This window comes from Rhinatrema bivittatum, chromosome 4 (assembly GCF_901001135.1).
Source record: "Rhinatrema bivittatum chromosome 4, aRhiBiv1.1, whole genome shotgun sequence".
Taxonomy (NCBI): domain Eukaryota; kingdom Metazoa; phylum Chordata; class Amphibia; order Gymnophiona; family Rhinatrematidae; genus Rhinatrema; species Rhinatrema bivittatum.
The window spans coordinates 254,204,052-254,229,508 of record NC_042618.1 but is presented as its reverse complement, the minus strand read 5'-3'; the positions used below and the strand labels follow the sequence as shown (position 1 = coordinate 254,229,508).

At 41.7% G+C, this 25,457-nt stretch overlaps 2 long non-coding RNA genes across 3 annotated transcripts in view; one reads left to right on the top strand and one right to left on the bottom strand.

The window, feature by feature from the left end:
* Positions 1-13,147: 13,147 nt before the first annotated feature.
* LOC115090660 lies at positions 13,148-19,403 on the bottom strand. Its single transcript, XR_003856460.1, has 3 exons — positions 19,203-19,403; positions 18,657-18,825; positions 13,148-18,470 (listed from the first exon to the last, which is right to left on the bottom strand). It is a non-coding gene; the product is annotated as an uncharacterized LOC115090660 (long non-coding RNA).
* The window catches only part of LOC115090659, a 58,959-nt gene continuing 52,872 nt past the window's right edge, over positions 19,371-25,457 (top strand). For both annotated transcript variants that reach the window (XR_003856458.1, XR_003856459.1), the window contains exons 1-3: positions 19,371-19,745; positions 20,275-20,382; positions 20,715-20,849. This is a non-coding gene — a long non-coding RNA (uncharacterized LOC115090659). The remainder of the gene's footprint in view (positions 19,746-20,274; positions 20,383-20,714; positions 20,850-25,457) is intronic.

Below are 25,457 nucleotides of genomic sequence, written 5' to 3'. Positions count from 1 at the left end.
AGACGGTCAATCATGATAGAGTGGTTTACTGTATCAAAGGCTCCTGATAGGTCAAGTAGGACTAGAAGGTAGCTGTGGCCATTTTCAAAACCTTGGAGTAAGAAGTCCTGAAAGGCCATGTAATTGTGCAAATAATAAGGGAATTTCCAACGAAAGTTAGAAATGTCCCCCCCTAAAATGGACAGAGTTAACCAAATTGGGGCATGATCTGATATTGTGATATGCCCAATACCTGAATCCTCTACCCGAGGCAAGCTTGATTCTGAGAGTAGAAAATAATCTAATCTGGAATATGTTGCATGTGCTCTAGACAGGTGAGTGAAGTCCTTCTCCAAGGGGTGAAAGATGCGCCAAGGAGCCACAAGGTTCAACTCTGAAATAAAAAAGGCCATGTCCTTCCCAGGCCAGGGGTTCAAGGTTTTTGGGGCATGAGACTTGTCTAATTCTGGGTCAAAGATAAGACTGAAATCTCCCCCCACCAATATCGTCTCTTCAGCATTAGACAAAAGCTGTTGAATTATCTGATGAAAAAAACATGGTCATATTTGTTGGGAGTGTAAAGATTGCAGAGGGTCACCCTTTTCCCCCCTAAGTCCCTATTTAGGATAATATAACGCCCTTGTGGATCCTTCAATCCTGGACCACTTGCAGTGTCATGATTGGGTTTTTTGTTTTAAAACTTACTTCAACTTCTGAGTTGAAGTAACTTCTGCCCACTGGCCAGCTGCCGGCGCACGCTTCCCCGGGAAAATGTCTAATGGCACTGTCCTGGCCCCCCCCCCCTCCCTGTCCAGACCACACACACCCACTGCCCTCCCCTTTCCGATGGCCCAGCACTTCTGCATATACTGGGGGTTACGCTCATGGTGCGTGCAGGGCCCGGCCATGTGCATAACCCCTAATATTTGCAAGCGCAGGCCATCAGAAATTCGGCCGATAGGGAGAAATGTGTTTTGGGCATCAAGGAAGTGAAGTACATAGTGCATTTGATTTCAGTTTAGGATTTCAAACCTTTAGCAGAGAAAGTGGAAACAGCTTTGAGTACTAGGCCTCCAAGAAATATGACTGATATGTGGGCATTTCTGGCCTACTTTTTTATTATGGTTATTTTATCCTTCAATTCTCTACCAGTAATAAAACCCCTTATGTGACTGTTGCAGACCCATTGAGAATGGTCCTCAGCATGTCAAGAAAAAAACCTGGTGCAGGCACCAGTACTGCTGAATTTCTCTTCCTCTTAGCCTTTAGTTTTTGCCTATGACACTTCCCTGGTGGGGGTAGACACATTACCAGCTCACATTTGCCCTGGAATTGAAGAACGACCAATAGCCTATACTTCCTGGACTCTTTTAGCAGCATTTGCAACAGGAAAAAGGAATGCTGATTGCCTTTGCAGTTCTTTTCATCAATATGTGTATCCAACATGGAGGCCCAAATGTTTGCTGCAGCTCAAATCCAGCAATTGGCCTTTTTGTTAAAAGTTTGTGAACCTCAAGTACAATATTTGATAATTACAAATTCTTACCATGATACCCTTGTTTAATTGAAACCAGTCTTTTCTTATGAAATAAAAATAGTATAAGTTAAACAATTCCGTGTTTCTTCAGTGTGTGTGAAATAGTAAGCAAACCCCTAGTTTCTGTAGCACAATTAATTGGCTAACTAGAATTAGGTACTTAAATAATTTGGAAACAAGTAAACCACTCTGCAGAGTAAATCTGCACACTGAATTTGGGCATCCTGTCCTATATAAAAGGTCCAAAATGTCTTGAGTTTGTTTTTTTACCATAAAAGTTAATGGGAATTCATCATGCCACAATCAAAACAAATTTCAGAGAACCTATTTTTTATAGACCACTAGATCTCCAGTATCCAGTTGTTCCCTAGCTCAGTCCCCAGGCTAGGATTTTGTAGTTTGCAGACCATCCCTGCAGGCACTTTCATTGAGGCTTCTCTGGATTTGTCAGAAGTGCACTATAATAGAAGGCTATGCACATGAAGCAGTGTAATTTATATTATGAAAAAGTCCCCTCCGATATTTGCATATTCTAGAGGGACCAATATCAAACAACATGTAGTTAGAGCAGCTCCAGCTGATCGACCAGTCTCTAATCTGTCAGGACAAATTATGTGTGATAATTGCAGTTTTTGCACTCAAGCAATCACAGGTTCTGATTGGACGGACCCTAACACCGGCACAATCATACATAGGAAACTACCGGTAGACTGTAACACTGAGTTTGTCATATATGGAATTATCTGTCCTTGCCCGCTAATATATGTGGGACGCACAAAATGGAAAATCAGAACACGACTCACTGAACATAAAAGTCGTCTCAAAAATAAAGACATGAAAGCACCCATAGTTTCACATTGTGTTGATCATTCACATGTTTTTGAGGATCTTAAATGGCTGATCATAGAGCATGTTCCACCATCGTGGAGAGGAGGTGACAGAGTATCGATTTTAAACTATAAGGAGAATCAGTGGATTTTTCGTCTTCAATCTGTTGAACCCACCGGTCTGAATGAGAAGATTGAATGGTATACTCTAATTTAGGTTATATTTTTGAGCTTTTTCAGTTTTTCATTTTGTACCCCACTAGCTGACATCAAAGTTCCTCCTTTTTGAGGACTCGAGTATACAGTGTATAAAAAACCCCGACAATACTAGTTTCCAATATGGCCGATGGATGACGTATATATCCTTGTTTGGATAGTTTTAAGTTCATTTCACATTCAAGATGGCCGACAGATGACGTTTAACTCCATTTTTGGATAGTTTTGAGGTGGATCCCGATTCAAAATGGCCGACTGATGACGTTTAACTCCATTTTTGGATAGTTTTGAGGTGGATCCCGATTCAAAATGGCCGACTGATGACGTTTAACTCCATTTTTGGATAGTTTTGAGGGGTATCCCGATTCAAAATGGCCGACTGATGACGTTTAACTCCATTTTTGGATAGTTTTGAGGTGTATCCTGATTCAAAATGGCCGACTGATGACGTACTTATCCTATTTTGGACAGATTAAAATCATACCTGCATTCAAAATGGCCGACAGATGACGTCTAATCCATTATTTGGATAGATCAACGGTATATTCCCATCCAAAATGGCGCCCGATAACATTTTAATAAATTATAGGTTTAATTAGTTTCCTAAGCAATTAAAGATGGTAGTTAGATGACGTAGATGACCATAATTGGTCTTTACGTCATTTCCTTTTTCAATTTGGCGGGAATTTTTCTACCTTATAGCCCGGCGTTTCGGCCGCCGTCTGTCAATGCCACAGCAGCGATAAGAATACAGCATACATCGCGCATGTAAGTACGTTACTTGCAACTGCCTTATACATTGTTTGATTACCAGGTCTATTCGAGAGTTTTATTATGGACAATACTTTTCATTTTCATTTATATATCGCATTAGTCTGAGTGAAGAAGAACCTCTTTGACCCAGAAAAATAGCATTGCCACATTTTCAGGGTAAGCACATGTTGTGTTTGTGGACCCTTGGGCTGGTTGGAACAGAAGATGGAGTGCCGTGGAGGATCACAGCGAATGTCCCAACCAGGAGGCGGTTGGGAAACTCGATGCTGGCTGATGCTCTGGCCTATGGAGACTTCCTCTGGACGGATGGACGGTGTAGGACCGAAGAAGATTCTTCGCCCTAGAGACCGGCACTCCCCCGGGAGGAGCCCTTAGGAGTCCAGTCGCTGGGACTTTTAGAAGATTCACCCTGGAAGCCGAAGTCCCCCCAGGAGGGGCCCGTAGGAACTCGGCCGCTGGGACTTAGGCGACTTCCTGATGTTGTGGGTAGTCCGGATGCAGGCGCCTCCTGCAGGTCGTGGTTCCGGACGGCTGGCGCCTCCAGCAGGTCGTAGGAAATCCAGGAGTCAGAGTCCAAGAGTGATCCACAGCCGGTCCAGAGTCGGAGCCAGAGAGCGAACCGAAGCCAGTCCAGGAGTCAGAGCCAGAAGAATCCGAAGCAAGGGAAGCAGGCAGAAGCGGGACGAAGACAATCAGGAACACAGCAATCACAGGACAAGTCCAGGAACCTTGTTGCAAGGCACAAATGAAGGCTTGATGCAGGGTACTTGTACCCTGAGGCGTCTGACGACATCCTCAGAGCAGCTGAGGCTTTTCCCGCACTGGCCCCTTTAAATGGGGCTCCTCCCCACGCGCGCGCGTCAGGGGGCGGGGCCAGCAGCGTCTGGACGTCGGCGTCTCTCCCGAGGAGGGAGAGATGCGCTGGAAGGCCTGCAGGCCTGGAGGTTGCCGCGGCTGCCCCGGGGAAGCCCCGAAACGGCCCGGGCCGCCCCCGAGGTAAGTGGAGGACCCGGGGCACGGCCCGGGACCGCAACAGTACCCCCTCTCCTACGCCCCTTTCCAGGAGGACTGGGTTTGCTTGGGTGATCCAAATGAAATCGATGGAGGAGGTTTTTGTCTAGAATATTGACGGCGGGTTCCCAAGAATTCTCTTCGGGACCATAACCCTCCCAGGAAAGAAGGTACTCCCAACGCCTGTGATGATGCCGTACATCCAGCACATCTTTCACTTGATAGATGGCATCCTCCTGCGCCATAGGCGTTGTCGATGTGGGCGCCTTCTTATGATACGGAGAAAGAACCAAGGGTTTTATCAAGGAAACGTGGAAATCGTTGTGAATCCGGAGCGTGCGTGGAAGTTGAAGGCGATAAGAGACAGCCCCAATCCTGTCCTTAACTGTGAAGGGTCCAATGTACTTAGGGGCCAATCTCATTGAAGGAAGTCGTAGACGAAGGTATTTAGAACTCAACCATACCTTCTCGCCGGGAAGGAACACAGGGGCTGGCCGGCGCAACCGATCGGCTACTTTCTTCATGATGACTGCCGCACGCTGGAGTCTCTTCCGGGTGGACTGCCAGATCTGGCGTAACTGTCTGGCAGTGGTTTGCATGGTGGGAGAAGGCACATACACGGGCATCGGTAAGGGAGGCCGCAGGCGTCTGCCATAGACTGTGTAGAAGGGGGATTTACCAGTGGAAGAGTGCTTGTGATGATTAAAGGAAAATTCTGCCCACGGGAGCAAGGCCACCCAGTCATCTTGCAGGTCTCCCACAAAGGCACGAAGAAACGTCTTCAAAGACCGGTTTACCCGTTCCACTTGTCCATTAGCTTGTGGATGGAAAGCAGTAGTGAAGTCAAGCTGAACCCCGAACTTAGCACACAGTGCTCGCCAATATCGTGCCGTAAACTGGGAACCCCTGTCCGATGCAATGTGGAGAGGAAGCCCATGGAGGCGAAAGATATGGTGCGTAAACAAATTCGCCAATTCAGGTGCGGAAGGTAGTTTTTAGCGAGGGGCACAAAATGGGCCATCTTGGAGAATCTATCCACGACAACCCAAATCACTGTCTTCCCTTCTGAGGCAGGCAGATCTACGATAAAGTCTGTGGATAAGTGAGTCCACGGTTCCGTGGGAATTGGCAGAGGCTGAAGAAGACCCCAGTGACGACTGACGGGAGTCTTCTGTCGGGCACAGGTTGGGCAAGAGTTAACGTAGAGGCGAACATCCTTCTTGAATTGGGGCCACCAGTAATATTCGGAGAGTAGTTCCTGGGTCCTGGCTATTCCCGGGTGACCAGCTGTCAGTGAATCGTGTGCCCAGGAAAGAACTTTTTTTCGTAGTCTGAGAGGTACCACAGTCTTTCCGGTCGGGACAGTGTTGGTAGCGGCGAGGAGAACTTTGGCTGGATCCAGAATGTACCACAAATCTTCCAGTTCCGCGGTACGGGAGAGAGCGTCTGCTCGAACATTCTTATTGGCCGGTCAGTAGCGGAGACGAAAGTCAAAGCGACTAAAGAATAGAGACCACCTGGCCTGACGAGGGTTGAGACGCTGGGCACGGCATAAGTATTCCAAGTTTTTGTGGTCCGTATAAACAATCCCCGGCTGTTGGGCCCCCTCCAACCACTGGCGCCATTCCTCGAATGCAAATTTGATGGCCAGTAGTTCTTTATCCCCTATTCCGTAGTTCTTTTCAGTCAATGAAAATTTCCGAGAGAAGTAGGAACAGGGTAGGAGTTTCCCTTTAGGAGATATCTGACTTAAAACAGCCCCGACGGCCACGTCGGAGGCATCTACTTCCACAATAAATTGTCGTTGGGGATCAGGGTGTCGTAGGCATGGATCCTGGAGAAACGCCTCTTTTAATGTCTGGAAGGCTTGTAGGGCAGCTGTAGTCCAATTCTTAGCATCTGATCCCTTCTTGGTAAGTGCCGTCAGGGGTGCCACCAGCTGAGAATAATGTGGGATAAATTGCCGGTAAAAATTAGCAAAACCAAGAAACCTCTGTAGCGCCTTCACCCCCACTGGTTGGGGCCAATCCTTAATGGCCGAGACCTTCTCAGGATCCATGTGAAATCCTGTAGAGGATACAATATACCCTAAGAAGGGTAACGATTCTCGTTCGAAGAAACACTTTTCAAGTTTTGCGTAAAGCTGATTATCACGTAACTTCTGTAAAACTCGGCGAACGTCCTGACGGTATGTCTGTAGATCCTTGGAGTAGATGAGTACGTCATCTAGGTAAACAATGACAGACATGTGTAACATTTCTCGTAGGACCTCGTTCATGAGGTTTTGGAATACAGCTGGGGCATTGCAGAGGCCGAAGGGCATGACCCGGTATTCATAATGTCCGTCTCTTGTGTTGAATGCGGTTTTCCACTCATCTCCAGGACGAATTCTAACCAAGTTATAAGCCCCGCAAAGGTCTAGTTTAGTAAATATCTTAGCCCCTTGTAGTCGGTCCAACAGTTCGGGGATCAAGGGCAGAGGATACCTATCTCGTCGAGTAATACTGTTCAAGCCTCGGTAGTCTATGCAGGGTCGGAGGGACCCGTCCTTCTTTGCTACAAAAAAGAAACCTGCCCCAGCTGGAGATGTCAAAGGTCTTATGAACCCCCGATCCAGGTTCTCCTGAATATATGCCGTCATGGCTTGAGTCTCCGGGAGGGACAATGGATAAACCCGTCTTCGCGGTGGTATGGCCCCCGGGTGAAGATTAATAGCACAGTCAAAGGGGCGATGCTCCGGAAGGATCTCTGCTTTTTCTTTGGAGAACACATCAAGATAATCCTGATAGTGAGGGGGTAAACCCAGCGTAGTAGTCCAGAGAGGGATTGGTGGCCGAGTAACTGTGGCTAGGCAGGAATTAGGACACTCAGGCCCCCAGGATGCTAGTTGAAGAGAATCCCATGCGATTACGGGTGAGTGCTTCCGAAGCCAGGGTAGGCCCAGGATGACTGGGTGCATAGATCTCTCTAAGATGAAGAAGGAGATCTCCTCCTGATGCAGGATGCCAGTGCGGAGGGTGAGAGGTTCTGTGCGGGTGGTGATGACTCCGGGAAGTATTTTCCCCTAGATGGAGGACACACGGAGCGGGGGTCTTTGGGGTTGTACCTTGATCCGGAGTTGTTGAACCAGTTCCTGAAGAATAAAATTACCCCCTGCTCCTGAGTCGATCAGAGCTTGTGTGTCGAACTCCTCCTCCGGGAGGATTAAGGTCACTGGTACGAGACATGGGGAGTCAGGTGCGGTATGACCTAGGGTTAGCTCCCCGGCTGTCCCTAGGTCCGAGAGTTTCCCGGACGCTCACTACACTGCGCCAGAAAATGTCCCTTGCCGCCACAGTACAGGCATAGGCCGAGCGTCCGGCGTCTCTTTCTTTCTTCCTGGGAGAGACGCCCCCAACCCACCTGCATGGGTTCGATATCCTGGGTCTCTAGGGAACCAGGCTGGGAACTCTTGCTACGGGGCGGAGTAGATTCGGCAAGTCCCGGCCTAAAAGTTGGTTTCTTGTCTCGAAACCAGCGCTGGATGCGGCGGTCTATCCGACCCGCGAGATCAATCAGGGCATCCAGGTCATCCGGTAGGTCCCGGGCTGCCAATTCGTCTTGGAGTTTTGGTGAGAGACTCTCCAGAAAAATGCCGTGTAGGCTGTCGCTCCCCCAGTTTAATTCTGTGGCAAGGGTTTGGAAGTCTACAGCGTATTCTGCCAGCGGACGGTTCCCCTGGTGTAACTGGAGTAACTCTGAGGCAGCCGTGGATTTGCGGGAGGCTTCGTCAAAAATCCGTCTGAAAGCGGAAACGAAGTGTTGCAAATTATCCAAGCGGGAATCTTGCCATTCCAACAGATTGGAGGCCCATGCCAATGGCTTCCCGTCTAGTAGAGAGATAATGAAGCTTGTCTTGACACGGTCTGTCGGAAATTGAAGCGGAAGCAGATTAAAGCGAATGTAGCACTGGTTTAAAAACCCTCAGCAAAGCTTCGCATCTCCTGAATAACGTAGAGGTACTGGCAGCTGGATGGGAGCGGTAGTTGCAGCAGAAGCCCCTGTTCCAGGTACCGCGGAACTGGCGGCTGTGGCTCCTTCTACTCGATCAGCTAACCTCTGAACTGTTGTGGTCAGGGCATCAAGGCATGACTGTTGTTGTTGCAGCCTTTGGGCTACACCCGGAATGGCTCTCAAGCTGGCTAGGTCCGCCGGGTCCATGGCCTTGCAAACTGTTGTGTTTGTGGACCCTTGGGCTGGTTGGAACAGAAGATGGAGTGCCGTGGAGGATCACAGCGAATGTCCCAACCAGGAGGCGGTTCGGAAACTCGATGCTGGCTGACACTCTGGCCTATGGAGACTTCCTCTGGACGGATGGACGGTGTAGGACCGAAGAAGATTCTTCGCCCTGGAGACCGGCACTCCCCCGGGAGGAGCCCTTAGGAGTCCAGTTGCTGGGACTTTTAGAAGATTCACCCTGGAAGCCGAAGTCCCCCCAGGAGGGGCCCGTAGGGACTCGGCCGCTGGGACTTAGGCGACTTCCTGATGTTGTGGGTAGTCCGGATGCAGGCGCCTCCTGCAGGTCGTGGTTCCGGACGGCTGGCGCCTCCAGCAGGTCGTAGGAAATCCAGGAGTCAGAGTCCAAAAGTGATCCGCAGCCGGTCCAGAGTCGGAGCCAGAGAGCGAACCGAAGCCAGTCCAGGGGTCAGAGCCAGAAGAATCCGAAGCCAGTCCAGGAGTCAGAGCCAGAAGAATCCGAAGCAAGGGAAGCAGGCAGAAGCGGGACGAAGACAATCAGGAACGCAGCAATCACACGACAAGTCCAGGAACCTTGTTGCAAGGCACAGATGAAGGCTTGATGCAGGGTACTTGTACCCTGAGGCGTCTGATGACATCCTCAGAGCAGCTGAGGCTTTTCCCGCGCTGGCCCCTTTAAATGGGGCTCCTTCCCGCGCGCGCGCTTCAGGGGGCAGGGCCAGCCGCGTCTGGACGTCGGCGTCTCTCCCAGTGGCATAGCCAGAATTGATTTTTTGGGTGGGCACAAGGGTAACATGGGTGGGCTGTAGGCATGCAGGTCTACTAGTTGTTTTTTTACTGATAAATAATGCAAAATTATGCAGCATAGCATTCACATCTACGCCTAAGTATGAGGTTTACTTAATGGTACAAACATAATTCACGGTGATTTGTGGTACTTTAGCCTTCTTATTATTACGATTTTATACACGGCTCCTACCTGTCCATAAATTTTGAGAGAGCGGTTGTGTTGCTTATATTTAAATTGCTAACATCTCAAAATATAGATATATATTTTTACCTTTGTTGTCTGATCTTTGTATTTTTCTAATCAGTTGGTCCTGGTCTTTTTCCCATTTTCCCTTATAGCTCATTTCCTAATTCCTTTTCAGTGTCTTTCTTCTATTACTGTCTTCTTCCCTTCCACACACACACACACACACACACACACACACACACACACTCGCTTTCTCTCACAGACTCCCTCTCACACACTCAAGCTGTCACTCTCATATGCTCTCCCCCCCCCCCCCCACAAGCTCACATTCAAGTTCTCACTTTCTCACCCCTCCCCAGGCTTATATTCTTATGCACACACAGACGCACATCCAGGCACCCATTCTCACCCACACACATAAACCCAGACTCCTATTCTCACCCACAAACCCATGCTCCCAGTCTCACCCACACATATTCAAGCTCCCATTCTCATCCATACATATACACATTTAAGGTACTATTCTCACCCACACATACACACATTCAACCACCCATTCTTATCCACATATTCAAGCTTCCATTCTCACCCACCCACACAAACCCAGGCTCTCATTCTCACCCATATATACACACATTCAAGCTCCCATTCTCACCCACCCACAAACCCAGGCTCCCATTCTCAACCACACATACACACATTCGAGCTCCCATTCACCCACATATTCAAGCTTCCATTCTCACCCACATACACACCCAGGCTCCAGTTTTCACCCACACACACTCCCATTCTCATCCACACATACACATTCAAGCACGTGCACAGCTTCCGCTTTCTCCCCCAGAGCAGGAAGATCAGCTGCCTCTCCTGCTGCCACCGGCCTCCTGCTATCTTCGGGCGTCGGGCCGTACTGCCCGCCGAACTTCCTGTTGGGGGGGGGAGCGGAAGCGCAGCGCACAACGTCCGCTTCCTCCCTCCCCCCCCCCAAAGCAGGAAGATCGGCGGGCAGTACGGCCCGACGCCCGAAGATAGCAGGAGGCCGGTGGCAGCAGGAGAGGCAGCTGATCTTCCTGCTTTGGGGGAGAAAGCGGAAGCTGTGCGCGGCGCTTCCGCTCCCCCAAACAGGAAGTTCGGCGGGCCGTTTGGTCCGAAGATAGCAGGAGAACGGGTGGCAGCAGGAGAGGCAGCTGATCTTCCTGCATTGGGGGGAGGAAGCAGAAGCTGCGCGCGGCGCTTCCGCTCCCCCCCGAACAGGAAGACCGGTTGGCCATACGGCCGCAGCAGCGCTTCCCCATGTGTGCCGTGATGGCGCGCGAGGCGTGGGTTCTCTTGTTCGCTGTCGCGGGGATGGGATCCCGCGACAGCCTTGCAGTTCCGGTGCCAGTTGGGTGGGCCTGGGTCTAAGTTGGGTGGGCAACTGCCCACCCAGGCCCACCCGTGGCTACGCCACTGGTCTCTCCCAAGGAGACAGTTTTGTTCTTATGTTTTTTGGAAGGAATTCTTTTGCCACCAGTTAGTGCCGAAATAGTAGGAGGGGAGATTTTTTCTTTTGAACATTTTGGGACTTTCTTATTTATTTATTTTACTTATTTAAAATTATTTATATCCCACATCCTCCAAAATGTTCAGGTGGGTTACAAGACCATATACACAATAAATACCATTAAAACAATAAAAATTATAAAAGCAACATGTTGATTTAATTGGGGGAAAAAAACTGTACATCATCCGCATAAAGCTTATAATGTACCTCAAATTAGATAATAAATGGCAAATGGGGGTGAGGTAAATGTTGAACAAAGCAGAAGAAAGGGTCGAGCCCTGAGGAATATCAGTCATAATAGGAAACCATGCAGATGTTTCCTTGTTTATATGCACCTGTTGGGAACACTGAGAGAGGTAGGACCTGAACCAGGCCATAACAGATCCAATTATTCCAAGAGATGCTAGTCTACTGAGTAAGATATCATGGTTTACTGAATCAAAAGCAACAGCAATGTCAAGAGTAATCAACATATATGGTGCCCATGTTGAAGCCCCTGCAGACAATGCCACTAGAGGAAAACAATAATATTTTGGTATTATGGTGCTATCTGAAACCAAATTGATACTGATCAAGAATGTCATGAGTAGTATTAGAAAACTGAGTGAGCTGATGTAACACTACTGAATCAATAACTTTGAACAAAAAAGGAAGCAAAGAGATGGGAAGGAAATTTGAAAATAATAAAGGATCTGCAGATGTTTTTTGTTTTTAAAGCGGGTTTAATGGAAGCCTTTTTTAAGGTCTCCGGGATCACCAGACAAGTCAGGAAAGGAGCAATTTCTTTACATAATACTTTCAATATTACAATAGAACACAGATCTAATAGGCACATTGACATTCATCTTGGTTATAATTTGAGAGATATTGGATTGAGACACTGGTGAAAAGGTGTCCCATTTTGTCTCACCTGTATATAATTGTCCACAGGAAGGACAACTTGATCAGGAAATTGAGCACAAAGAGATGAGACCTTATTAGCGAAGAAGGAGGCAAATGATTGTAGTAGAATAGAATTAAAAAAAGGCTGAAAGTATATTTGTGAGGAGGTAGAGGAGTCTGTTAAATACCAAATAGTAAAAATCAGTTTGCAAGGGTTGGAAACAAGGAAATATGTTGGTAGTAGTATGCCTTTTTTGCAGAATTGATGGCCAATTGATTTTTATAACCAGAATGATTCTCGGGGGAAGGTGACTTACACCACTGAGTTTCCAATTTATGTAGGGTCTGCTTCATATTTCCCAGACTGTGAGAATACCAAGGAGCATAATTGGAGCAACTCACGGTTTTCTTTTAGATAGATGCCAACTCATCAAGTACTGATGTAATAGACAAATTCAAATGGTCTACTAATGAGGAAACAGAAGTATCTGTAACAGGGGAAGAAAGTTTTCCTTAAGCTTATCCTGGACAATATGACCTTGTTTTAAAATTATTATGAGCTGATTAATACTAGTTGGAAAAGGTAGACTGGGAAAAAAGACGGCAATGTATGAGATAATGGTCTGACCAGGGAACTTTATGAGCAAGTATATCCCCAATATTATATGAAAAAGGCTAAGGTATTAACAAAAATGAGATCAAGGGAGTATACAGCTCGATGAGTGCGAAGGGTAATCAATTGCTGCCAGCCACAGGCAGACATCATCTGAAGGAAGGAGTCAGCAGAGGGAGGTAATGGCATCTGATCAATGTGTAAATTAAAAACACCCAAAATGATAGTGTTCATGAGATTAATATTAGAATTTATTAAAAATTCAATAATGGGAGAGAAATTGTGATGAAGGAGACCTAGCGGACAAATTATACATACAAGTTTTACTTGCAACCAAGAAAATATTGAAGGGTGGAGCTAATAGATGGATTCTTACAAAGTCAAAGGAACTTTTACTGACAAGTATGACACCTCCTCTTTGAATGTCTCATGGTTGAAAAAGGTAAGAGTAATTTGGTGGGTAACACTGATTAAGCATGAGTCCTTGATTGGAAAGCCATGTTTCGGTGACATCAAAACAGTCTGGGTTTTTTTTTTTTTATTTATACTTTATTAATTTTCTTCAATGATTACATCATGAAACTTTTTAAGAAATATGTATCACAATAATTAAAGCAACATCTAGTCATCACAGTTTACTCCAATATAATTATCATTGTTCTACACATAACATAACTGGGGGAGAACAACAAAGAAAAACATATGTATTACCTAAATAAAATATACTATCTCATATAAACCCAATCAAACATCTTGGGTTTTAATTAGATACAAATAATAAGAGGAAGGAGTAATTTTTTATTTTAATGACCTTTTATCTCTAAATTCTCAGCTTGGGTCTTATCCAACAAGAATGTTTCTAGATGAACTGGATCTACAAAACCACATTTTTTCCCCTGATAATTTATATGGCAAACACAAGGAAATTTAAGAAAAAAGGTCACCCCCAGAGCTCGATTTTTTAATGACAAGAAGCATTTTCTCCTTGCCTGGGTTGTTCGGGAGATGTCTGGGAAAACTTGTATTTTGTATCCACAAAAAGATACATCCTTGATCCTTGCGGGTGCCATGTGTGTGTTAAGAAAGCGGGCACTGAAAAGTCAGTGCCCACTTTCCGCGAAGATTATTGCATCGGCCCCTAAGTTAGCTAAATAACTTTAAACCTGCTTCAGAGCAGATCTAATGTTATGCGGCCTTGTGTGGCCAGATAACTTCCTACTTTACCAGATAACTTTAGGCAAGTATATTCAGGGATCCTGAGATCAAAAGGGGAGTGACTACACTTGATCAGGGATTTGTGGCAGCTGTCTATAAGTGCTGAGTACAGTTTAGAGCTCCACACTAAGGACCTTTCTGACAATCTAGTGAGGCCTATTAACATATTCCTTCCTGGGAAGAACAACAGGGCAGATAAGGTAGAGCAATAAAGAAGGCAGGAGGAGAAAAGTGGGAGAGAGTTCCCTAAGAATCATATAATAGGGGGACTAGAGTTTGCAAAAGAGATCATACAGTGAAGAAAGAAGAAAAACATACAGTGGAAAGAGACATACAGGACAAAAAAAAGAAAGCAGAGCGAGAAAAGAGGAAAAAGGAGGAGGTAATGGAGGCACACAAGTAGTATAAAGTAGGGGTAATATCTTAGAAAGGATCTGCATAAAAGGGAAGGCAATGAAACAAGGGCAAATAGGAGGGGGCGGGGCATAAATAAAAAGAGAAGAAAAAAGAAGATATGATCAGAAAAGGGTCAGATCCCATTGGGAAATGCCCAAAGCAGGAAAGCCTATAATTACAGGGAAGCTGAGAACATTCTAAAGGCAGTCATTCACAGTAGGGCAAGAGATGTATAAAACATTGATAAATAGTGGATAAGTTTTGAAAATCAGGGCAACAAATTATCAAACATAATAAGGAGCTATGTAGCCGCAATTATCAGCTGAGCCCAATTTTCTCTGAGGCAGGAGTATTCCGACTCGGAGGCTGTTCCAAGGTGTACAAATGATGCCTGGAAGTTTGGCAAAATCACTTGAAAATTCCTGTATGGGGAATAGAGTTGAGGTACAAATATATTTTTCCACATCTATTCTAATGAATTTTTGGAAAATTCAGTCCAAAATATACTTCAATTTTTTAAAATAGATATTGGACAGCTTGGAATATTGCGATGTACTCATCTCCATCAGGCCCTCACAAATGTGACAGATTTGAGATGAAAATGTCTGTAATGTATTGATGAATACCAGACACAGCGTTATAACTGTGGTACACTGATGGCTTTATCATATTTTAATGACAAGCATTTAGATAAGCTCATCCTCCATTTTTACAGGGCTGAGTTAAACTTCAGGTATAATGTACTTCAGGAACCCAATGATCTTAATTTTGCATTCTTTAATGGGGATGCATATTTGTTTAAAACAGATAAGGAGTCTGAACTGAATCAGGTGGATTAGTTTTGTATTTTTGAAAATTAATATGAAGGGTCAGTGGCCCTAAAAAAATCCTGAAAATTTTCAGGTTCATTTGTTTTGCAAAAAGTGCACATTATTTTCAGAAATGAATAAAACATTTTAAAAAAACAAACAAAAAAACCCCCCACAAAATGAAAAAAAGAATAAAAATGATCCAAAAACGAACGAATGAACCAAAATTAAAAAAAAAATGTCTATGCACATCTCTATTATTTAATGGTTTTGGACAGTCAAATTTCAACCAAATATATATAGAAAATTAACTTCTTACCAGTTCTGTTTATAGAAACAAATGATCATCTGAAAATCTAATTTCAAGGATGTTGTGAAGCATTTCTTAAGAGCAGAGTTTTAGTCCTGGAGAAAGCTGTATCTGCAAGTTGTGATAACTTTTTTGAACCAACATAACAAACATCTGAAGTGTTTCACAGGAATTTTTAATCCATATAGGCCCCTTCTTCTTCAAATCAAGAAAGAATCTATGCAACCTTGAAAGCCCATGTGGAACATCATATTTAGGTAATTCTTAAGCTGGATCAAAGAAAGCTAGCATGACCTGCAAAGAATCTAACAAGAGTGAGATGAAATTGGGAGCCTGGTACTGGGGCCATTGCCACTGGTAAGAGGGAGCACTGTTCTGGAACTGCTGCCAACAGTTATGATGGAAGGGGCTGAATGACCAAAGGTTCACGTATGGTGCCAAATATTCTTACACCGGCCCTGTTCCTACTACAAAAACAATAAAAGTCCCCTAGGTCCATGATAAATAGAACAAGGAAAAGAGTTGAAAATATTGACAGGAAGGATTTACTGATAGCATAAGTTAAGCAAAACTACAGAAACACCACTGGCTAACTATAAACCTAAAAAGTTTATTTTTAACAGTTTCTGTGGTCTGTCTGTTAACATTTTTTTCAAATGCAAAGGCCAGCCAAGTAATTTACAAAGAGAAACACTTTAAAACTTTTCCCAAAGACTGTTTTTAAAAAAGGTAAGTCCTATTGTTGATAACTGCCTTTGCCCTCATTAGCTACCACTGTTTTTAGCTCAGAATTATTTTACTTAGGTAATGGGCAAATGTATTTGTAAGGAAAGCATTCTGAAATCCACCACTTGTATCAAGGCAGAAGGATGCACTCTCTTATAGGAGCTGTGGCAGTGGTTTATATGTAAATGTGATTACGGCAAATATTTTTAAGTGCACCAAAAATATTTGTCTCAGTTTAACAGACAAAATATTGGTCAATACACTATAGCTGGAAAAACTGTACAGTTTGCAAAATTCAATCAAATTAAATATTTCCCCCCAAAATATTTACAAACAGTTCAATGAAATATCACACTATATGTAAGAACAATTTGGAAACATAGACATAATGCTCTTAACACAGTCCCAGCACTTAGTATGTGTCAGAAAAATATAATTATAATTGCCTCTCATATTGAACACTGTGGGATACTCACTAAAACATATAAACATCTTAAGAAAATCTCTGCATTATTTTGCATCTAGAACAGGCAAAAATACACAAATACCAGTTATCCTAGAAATATTTTCTTACTGTAATAAAACTCACAAATTCCCTATTTTACAGTACCACAGTATGGTAATCCTTGTGAAAAAAAAATACCTATCAGAAGGTTATTTTATATTGTGTCTTCCTACTGAATTGAAATTCTTTTGTTGGGTTGTCATGAGGACAGAGACAAAAAAGCTTTATTAAGCCAGGACTGTGCCTGTGATAGAAGGGTGGAATGCAATTTTAAAGCGTCAACAAAAATCAACCAAGGATATTTCTATGATAAAATGGCACTATGTGGTGATGTAGATGAGAAATATATGTGTAGAAAACTATGAATTTTGAACAGGATGATGTTCTGAAAATTAAGTGTGTATGTGTCTATGTGGGCTTGCTGAAAGGGTGATACTAAGTAGAGAGTGAGGGTGTGAAACGCTTGCTGAAAGGAAAATGCAGAGAGATAAACTGTGTGAGTATGTAAGCTTTTAGACAGAAGTGTATGTGAGATTTTAGACAAGATGATGTAGGGTGACAGTGAAAGAGAGCAAGAGCTTTCTGATGATGTGGCAAAAGAAAGTCATGTTTATAAGGCTTTCTGCTAGAATGAGGTGGAGAGAGAGTGTGCATGATTTTGGAAAGGATGATAGAGCGAAAGAAACAGAGTCTGTGCTTTCTGGCAGGGAGATATGGAGAGTGTGTATAAGCTTTCTAACAGAATGATGCTCAGAAGTATATGCATGCTTTCTGCTATGATGTTAATATGGAGTGTGCACATGTATTTACAGACAGGTTGCTGTGGAGTGCTTTCCAACAGGATGGTGTGTAGCAGGTGTTTGTGTACAGATTGTTTTCTGACATGGTGTTGTGCTTGTGTGTGTGTGAATTTACAAGCCCCCCACGTTCAAAAAAATGCTAATATTTGCAGCTTTTCTCAGGAGATGTGGTCTGTGAATTTATTTCTACAATATTGTCAGTATGGAGTGAATTTTCAAAGGAGTTATATGCTTAAAAGTAGCATGTACTGTAGCAATTTTCAAAAGCCCATTTACACATGTAAAACCTTTTGAAAATTCAGTGATATTTCAAAGGAGCTAGGTGTGTTTCAAAAGCCCATTTATGTGTGTGTGTGTTGGGGGGGGGGGGGGTTGAAAATCATCTCAAGTGCACCAATATTTGTTGTTTTGTTTTGTTTTTAATACAGAGACCTCATGTGTGTGCTGTTTTAGGAGAATGTTGTTGTATACTGTGAGCTTGTATGTGCAAGCCCCAATCTCCTCTAGGAAGATGGGGTGCGTGTGAGTTTTCCGAAAGAACGACATGGAATCGTATGTCCAGGATGATGCATGCTGTGAGCATGCATTTAGATACACAATGATGAACATGTTTTTTTTAATTTAAAACATTCTCCTATTCATTTGCACTCTGTCGAATGTGGAAAACATCCGTATTTTTTTTTCCACTCTTGTGCGCAGCGTTTCTTTCAGGGTGATGCCCGCAGACCTGTGTTTGCGATTAAGTTTGCCCGCAGGCTGATACCACTGCAGCCGGTGCGTGTCGGGCCGTTTGTTTTTCCGACAGGATGCTACAGAGCAAAGCGCCTAAGTGTGCTCTCCAAAGGGACGATGGTGTGTGCACAGAGAGCCTGCGAGTTTGTGTACAGGCCCGGCTCTTTGGCGGGCAGAGGCTGTGGAAAGAAAGAAAGAAAGCCGGAGGGGCGCGGGACTCGGCCTCCTCGCAGCGCCTCTTCCTCCCTCCCCTCCCCCCCGTTCCGGGCGCGCGCTCTTCCGCCGCCATCTTGGGCTGCAGAAAGTTCAAGTTCAAGAGCGGATTCTCCAGACAGGACGACCCGGGGTGCAGAAACTCGCTGCCTGTTCCCCTGCTTTCTCCCCTAAAACAAAAAAAAACATGTATAAATAAACATACGCTGTCAACCGTTTGATGTTGTATTAATCACCAGTTTTAAAAACAGACGGTAGTTTACTAGGTCCGTTTTACAATTTCTTTTTTCATCCCGTGGTTGTCGGGACGCGGTAACTTTTTTTTTTTTTTTTTTTTTTAAGTGATGACAAAATACCGGACGTTGGAGCCGAGGAAGCCACAAATGCATCGGTTCTTCTTATTCTCTTCATCTCTCCTTTATCCCGCAAACATCGTTTCCCCTTTAGATGTACCATCTTTTCTTTGATTATGTTAATTCATAGAGGAAAGGATCTACCAGTTTAAAAGTTCGGCCAGCGGAACAACTGGATAAAAGAAAGAAAACCGGTGCTATTAAAAATAAATGATGCACAACTTCAGGACGTGAGAGAAATAAACCAGGCTCACTCCCCCATTCTTTTCTGTATTGTTATAATTTATTTTATTTTATTTTTTTGCTCTCCCTTCTCTAGTTCATTCCCGCTGCAGAAGTAGCCTCCTCTGCCCGGGAACAAATCCGCTCGGAGCTAAAACCTGGACATAATGTCCTACACTTTTTTTTATTTTAGCAAGCAATACTCAAAACACCTTTATTATTATTATTATTTGTATACCCCTTTCTTTTCTTTTACTTAAACACACTACAGACGCTCTCACTGCCTCTCCCCCCTCTTTTTACCCCCTTGTGAAGGAAAATACAAACCCAGCAGTGACTTAGGGATGAGAGTCGCAGTCATAGGTATCAACAAGCAGGTTAATTAAAGCTGTCACGTTACATCGCTAAGAGTTTTAAATTGTGCGGGTTTAAAAATAAATCTGAGCCAATAAAACCGGACGGGGAAAACAGTCTCTACGGACTCTTACACAGCGTAATCGCACCCGTGTGAGACAAATATATCCGGGTCAGGAGTTTCATTGCACTTTCCCCCCCCCACTCCATCGTTGGACAAATTAACTTTGGAAAACACAGATTTTCGGCCTTCCGGGCTTATGTTTCGGAGAGAAAAAGCCAGAAAACCGGGCCTGGTCGTCCCATACCAGGTCACATCTAACTTTGCTGCACTTACACACTGGGGAAGGGGGGGAACAATACGGGATCTTTTCTACTTTGTTTCATAAAGTTTGCAAGCCGGATTTTTTGTTGTTGTTGTTGTTGCTGCTGCTGCTGTTTTTGTTCTCAAATCTTCGCTTTTTAGACTCTTAGAATGTTTACTATTTAAAGAAAGAGCTACATTACAACCTAAAGGTAAGTTTTAATTTGGTGTGGGTTCGTTGTTGTACCAATAGGATAAACATTCCAGCGTCTGTCTGCAGCTCTCCTTCGTGCAAATGTACAAACATGAGCGTACTTGCTTTCTTTTTCTAGGCGAGAGTAAAGAGATCATGTGAGCCTATAATAAATGCAAGGATGTAGTTTGTCAGTCTGTTCACTATTGACACCCTCTTTCTTTTGACTAAGCCCCAAGGAAAAGTATTGTAACACATAACATGACAAATCTCTATATTATGGTGGACGGTAGGTTTTTCGTCATTTTTATTTAACACAAATTAAAGCACTTTAGGAGTTAGGTTTAAACTGATTTAGAAATCCTAGGTTAATATTGCCACAAGATCACTGCCGTGCCTAGGAGTTTTACCATAGAAAAGTCTCTAAACAGCTGCTAAGCTGTTGCATAATATGTCCAAGAATATTCAGATATGATTGGTTTTATAACTGAAAGAGCTGAGCAGTTCTTTTGTTCAATTGTAACTTTATATTTTATATCTTTTAAAAGATTGCCCTGCCCATGAATTGACAATGATTGCAATAGGGATACTGAAGTGACTTGAAGTAGAACATTCCCACTCGTATCAAAACAGAGCATTCATTTCAACAACCGTCGGTAAAGTGCACCCCAGCATTTATTTATTTGATTTGATTTATATTCCGCTTTTCAGACACTTTCAAAGCGGGTTGCATTCGGATGCTATTAACTTTTATTATGTATTGTATTTTTCGGCTCCCATCCTTATACAGCACAGCCCATTATGGAACTGTTGCTGTTTCATTGCAACAAGTTACTTTTCCCCTCAGAAGCCAAGAATTTTAAAACATAATGACAAAAATAGATTGTATATAGCGTATTGATGCTAATTGTCCTCGGTAGTAAACACCCTTAAAAAAAATGTTAGCTTTAGTTTTCTCCTGTTTTTTTTTTTTTTTTCCTGTCTGTAGGTAACATCTCTGATCAGGGTCATTTATTTGAAATGTTTATGGGCCGTTTATTGATGTTTGCAGTTATATGTACCACAGGCACAAAACCGGGGACAATTCTTTGTAATAAGGCCTTAAGCCTCAATTTGAACCAAGGTGAGAAAAGCTGAAAGGTAATCTTCTTTACATCTTTCTCATTGCTTATGTATCACATGCTTTTTCAGACCACCTGACTTGAAAAAATACAAACAAAAGAAAAAAAGGGGAATACAAATAAACTTGAAAATCTAAAGAATCTAAGATGTAATATAGATCGAGATAAAGTCATAGAGGATTCACAGAACTAAGTTAATTTCCTTAGGGAAGCAGAGATTTTATAGCCACTTTTTCTGATTAGACCCCCTTGATGCATGTGATTTAATATAAACATATTTTAATATTTGTGTTTTTTTTAATGCCTAAACAGGGATGGCAAGAGATTAGTTTTTCTAACTGTAACTTCATTATTAATATGATTGGAGAGTCGGGCATTAAAAACCACCCATAGCCTACTTTTTATAAATTTATTTCATTCTGATAAAGTGAAATATGAGTAATTAAGGATCTTTTTTAGATGTCATACCTTTTTATCTGAGTGGCGCTGACAAAAGATGAAATAGATGCTTCCTTCCGGATTTCTAAGGCTACTTATATTTATTTACAATTTGTAGACCTAATTCTGTCAGATAAATATCTTTTGTTGCAAACCCTAAACGGCTGTTAATGATTCACAAATTCGCAGCTATTCATGTGCAGTTGTCAAACGGTTTGTGTTCACAGTCTTTGCCTCTTTGTTTCTTTGTCACTGATTCCACACGATAGAGAATGCATTTTATTAATTATAGGGAACATTCATGCTACATTTGACTCACATACTAAATAAATAATAGTCCAGCGCAATCTATTAGTGCAATCCCAAAATGTTCATACATTTAAACAAGTTTAAAATCACTGTCCTCTTTATGTGCCAGAATATAACATGCTGCTTATTTCTTGGGTATTATTAATGTTTTCTGTTTAGCGACAATTTGTGTTCACTAGATTAAGACACCACACCCCTAGGTTGGTAAGACGTTTCCCCCAAGGGCACAAAATCTGGTCTTACGTTTCTTAACTCAGCATAAATTAGCAATAACAATTCATAATTTTGAAGATTGTCTAAGATTTTTCCTATTTTTTTCACAGTAGCAAATTCTACGGAGAGTTATACTTTATTGTGGAGAATTAATTTTAACAGGACAGACGCTGCTCGGAGAAACCTGGTACATAGTTTGGTTGGTATCCAGGAAAGTCGTTATATTATCTTGGGAGGCTAATGATTGTTAGTCTTTAAACTTGCAGTACAAAAGCGTGTAAAAATAATAACACGTTTTCATAAACATATATTTAAGAGGGGAAAATAAAGGACTCTATCCAAGATGAAAAATTATGACTGCTTAATGCCCATATACTTTAATTTAGCTGAATAGTGAGCTAATTCTAAATGATGAAAGGAAGGAAATGTAAAAATGTAAAAGTTATGACCATAGATAAAAAAAAAGAATGACAGGAAATACGTCAAACACCTGTGTTTGAGACAGAACTTTTTTTATTTTTAAATTATATACAAAAGTGAACGGGACTCTGAAGTAAAACATGTTTCAAAAGAAGCATAAAAAATCTACCTAAAGCTTTTGATAGCTATTTTCTACTCTCTCTCTCTCTGTGTGTGTGTGTGTGTGTGTGTGCTGCGCGCGCCGTAATATACTTTATATTATCATACTGTAGCTGTATAAGAATTCGGGCAGCCTCCCTCACATATCTGCAACTATTTTACTTTGTAGTCTGCATTCATTTCTTTTTTTTAAAAATGCAAAATCAGATATACCATTTTACTATTCCAGCTAGTTATATTCCTTTGGACATATTTGCATATAATTTGAACATATTTAATAGAATATACAGTTTTATTCAAACCTACTTTACATTTTTCTGTGACATTTTTGGATTTTAGTAAGTAGCTTCCCCTGTTATCTTGGTCCTTCATTGTTGTGTTTTTATATTAATAGTTTGTAATTTTATTATATGACTTTAAGCATACATGTATTTCATTTCATTCTGCCCTTTGCATTTGTTGTAGCTATGCAAAGTTAGATATTAAATAGAAATATAAAAAAATACTCGTTCTGCTCAAGAAAATTAAAACAATGACCATTAGTTAGGGTTAATGACACTTATTACCAGCTACTGCTTACTCCTGGCTTCTATGGCGAAACTGAAATGAGGTAAAAATTTAGAGATTTGGAAATTAAATAATCATATGTTTGCAACTGGATCTTACTAAAGAAGAAACATGCCTTTAAGCTCCTATGGAAATATCAAATGAATAGTATTTTAAAAAGCTGGAAAAAACCCAGTGTGTTTTGAGTCTGCCCTTAATAAATACTACAAATCTTAGCTAGGTGTTTTAAATGCTTAATTTGCATGCATTTTAAAAGTTTCAATATCTGGAAACTTTTAACCATTTAATCACTCACAATAGAGCTAGCGTTTTACAGTACTTAAATGTGATTTTTACATGGAAATCTAGCATCTGTTTTTCTGCAGTAAAATTGACATTTTAATGAAAAAACCGTGTTTCACAGCCTGATAAATCCGTTTCACATGTAAAGTATTTAAGCATTTTGGAAAATAAATTTCTGCTTTGCTAAGATACATCTGACCACCAGAGGACGCAAGGCGTTCCTGTTAAACATACCGGTTGCACCGAAATGAAGAGCATCCTTACAGCAAATTAACTCCTTGATGCTGTAAAATGGTTTTCCAGACTGCGATTGCATCTAAAATAGTTCGCTTAATCCTATCATTGTATTTTTTTTTTAAATGGCCTAAACTAAAGGAATGAGGGATGTTATAAGACTTTGAATCTCTGTTTCGCAAGTTATCGGTTAAAATTCAAAGCGATCACGCTGTTTTTCAAGATACCTTTTCACTACAATGTAGTTAAGTTTTTCCGTTTTAATGTCTAATATTTTATTTTTAAACATTACGATGAAATAACTAACAAGAATTCTATTACAAGAAGAGTGTCATCTGTAATTCACTTTCTTATTACTTACCTTTAGTTGTTTTTGCAGTTTTAGTCAGCAAGTATTTCTTTATTCTATGCTTTCACAGTACCCTTCTTAATTTAATTCTCTTGAAAAATAGAGAGCATCTGTATTATGTAGAAAAATAATCAAAAAAAATGTTCTTAAGAAATAACACAATTTTTATCCATGCATATTGGTCTAGCAGCCTTTAGTCTTAATGGTTAGGGTGTTTTATAGACTCAAAGTATGAGAATACTAATACCGATCACCACATAAATCTTTTATTTAAACATTTAGGAATTTAAAACGTGTATATATACTAGGAGAAAAAAATATGAAATCTGGATTTTAAAGCTAAACATATAAGATAGTATACCACTTTGGAAAATTATATGATTTGTTGGCTAAGTACTGACCATTGTATAAGAACATTTTAGAGACTTGTTATGTAACAGAAACAGAATTCTAGGAACCTTTGGCTACTTAACAACTAACATTTTAATTAATATTTCCAGGTACTAAATATCACTTATGGCATAGACACACATCTGTTACTATAGAATAAATGCTGTACTTTATATGGCATTCACTTCTATTATTTTCTGAAAACTCTTCTGGCTTCTTTTATCATTTAAGATTGAGCATAAAATAACTGTTGTAATTCTTAATTTGCTTGATACTACATACTATTGGCTTTATTGCTCCCTCTATTCTTTTAGTTCTTATCCTTCCGCCTTTCACATACATTCATCATTCTGTTAAGGGAAAAACAAGTTTCTCCTTTACATAATGATTTGGAACCTTACATTCAGGAGTATATGTTTCAACAGGACCCTCAATATGATTCTTTTGAACACCAGATTTTTTTTAAGTGCAAAATAAAGAAGGGTGACTGTAGAAATTCAAATTTCAGGTGTAAAAAAACTTATAAATGTGTCTCTATCAGACTTCTAGCCATTGACGTGACTCATTAAGTAAAAATCATTGAGAGTCATGCATCAAAAATAGTCTCTACCATGAATTAGCTGTTTCTTGCCCCTCTTTTGAATCTCAAACCTTATTTCTAAATTATGGGACAAATTTGCATAGCTGATGGCATTGTAGTTTGGATAAAAACCAATAGGAAAAAAAAACCAGTCAGTAGTGTTAGCTTTACAATGAATATTTTGAAACCGGGGCTTGGTGATTTGGTTTTGCAATTTTCAGAACTAAAATATGATTTAACAATAAATATATTTAAACATATCTATAATTTTATTTAAACAAATTGTAAAGGTCATCAGTATAATCAGGTTTTGCTCTAGTGTTTTATACCATGAAGTAAAAAGTAAAGAATTGCATATGTACTCTCTGTATATACCGGAAAATGAATTAACTGTCTACCAACTATTGCAGAACTAATGCAAATTGTATGTAGAAAATATCTGAAAATGTTTTATTTTTAGGTTTTCATTGTACATAGTTATAAGGGTACTCAAAGGTCCCTTATTATTTAAATATGTCTCCATAAGGGAGCTCATATAAATAAGATCAAAGGAAGAGGGAAGTGTAGTAAAGACACACCCCAGTGGGTGGTGCCTAAGGGTCTGGTTGGAGTAATAAAATCAGCAGCTTAGAAAGTTCTAGGGCTCTCTTTGAAGTAGATCCTGGTGTC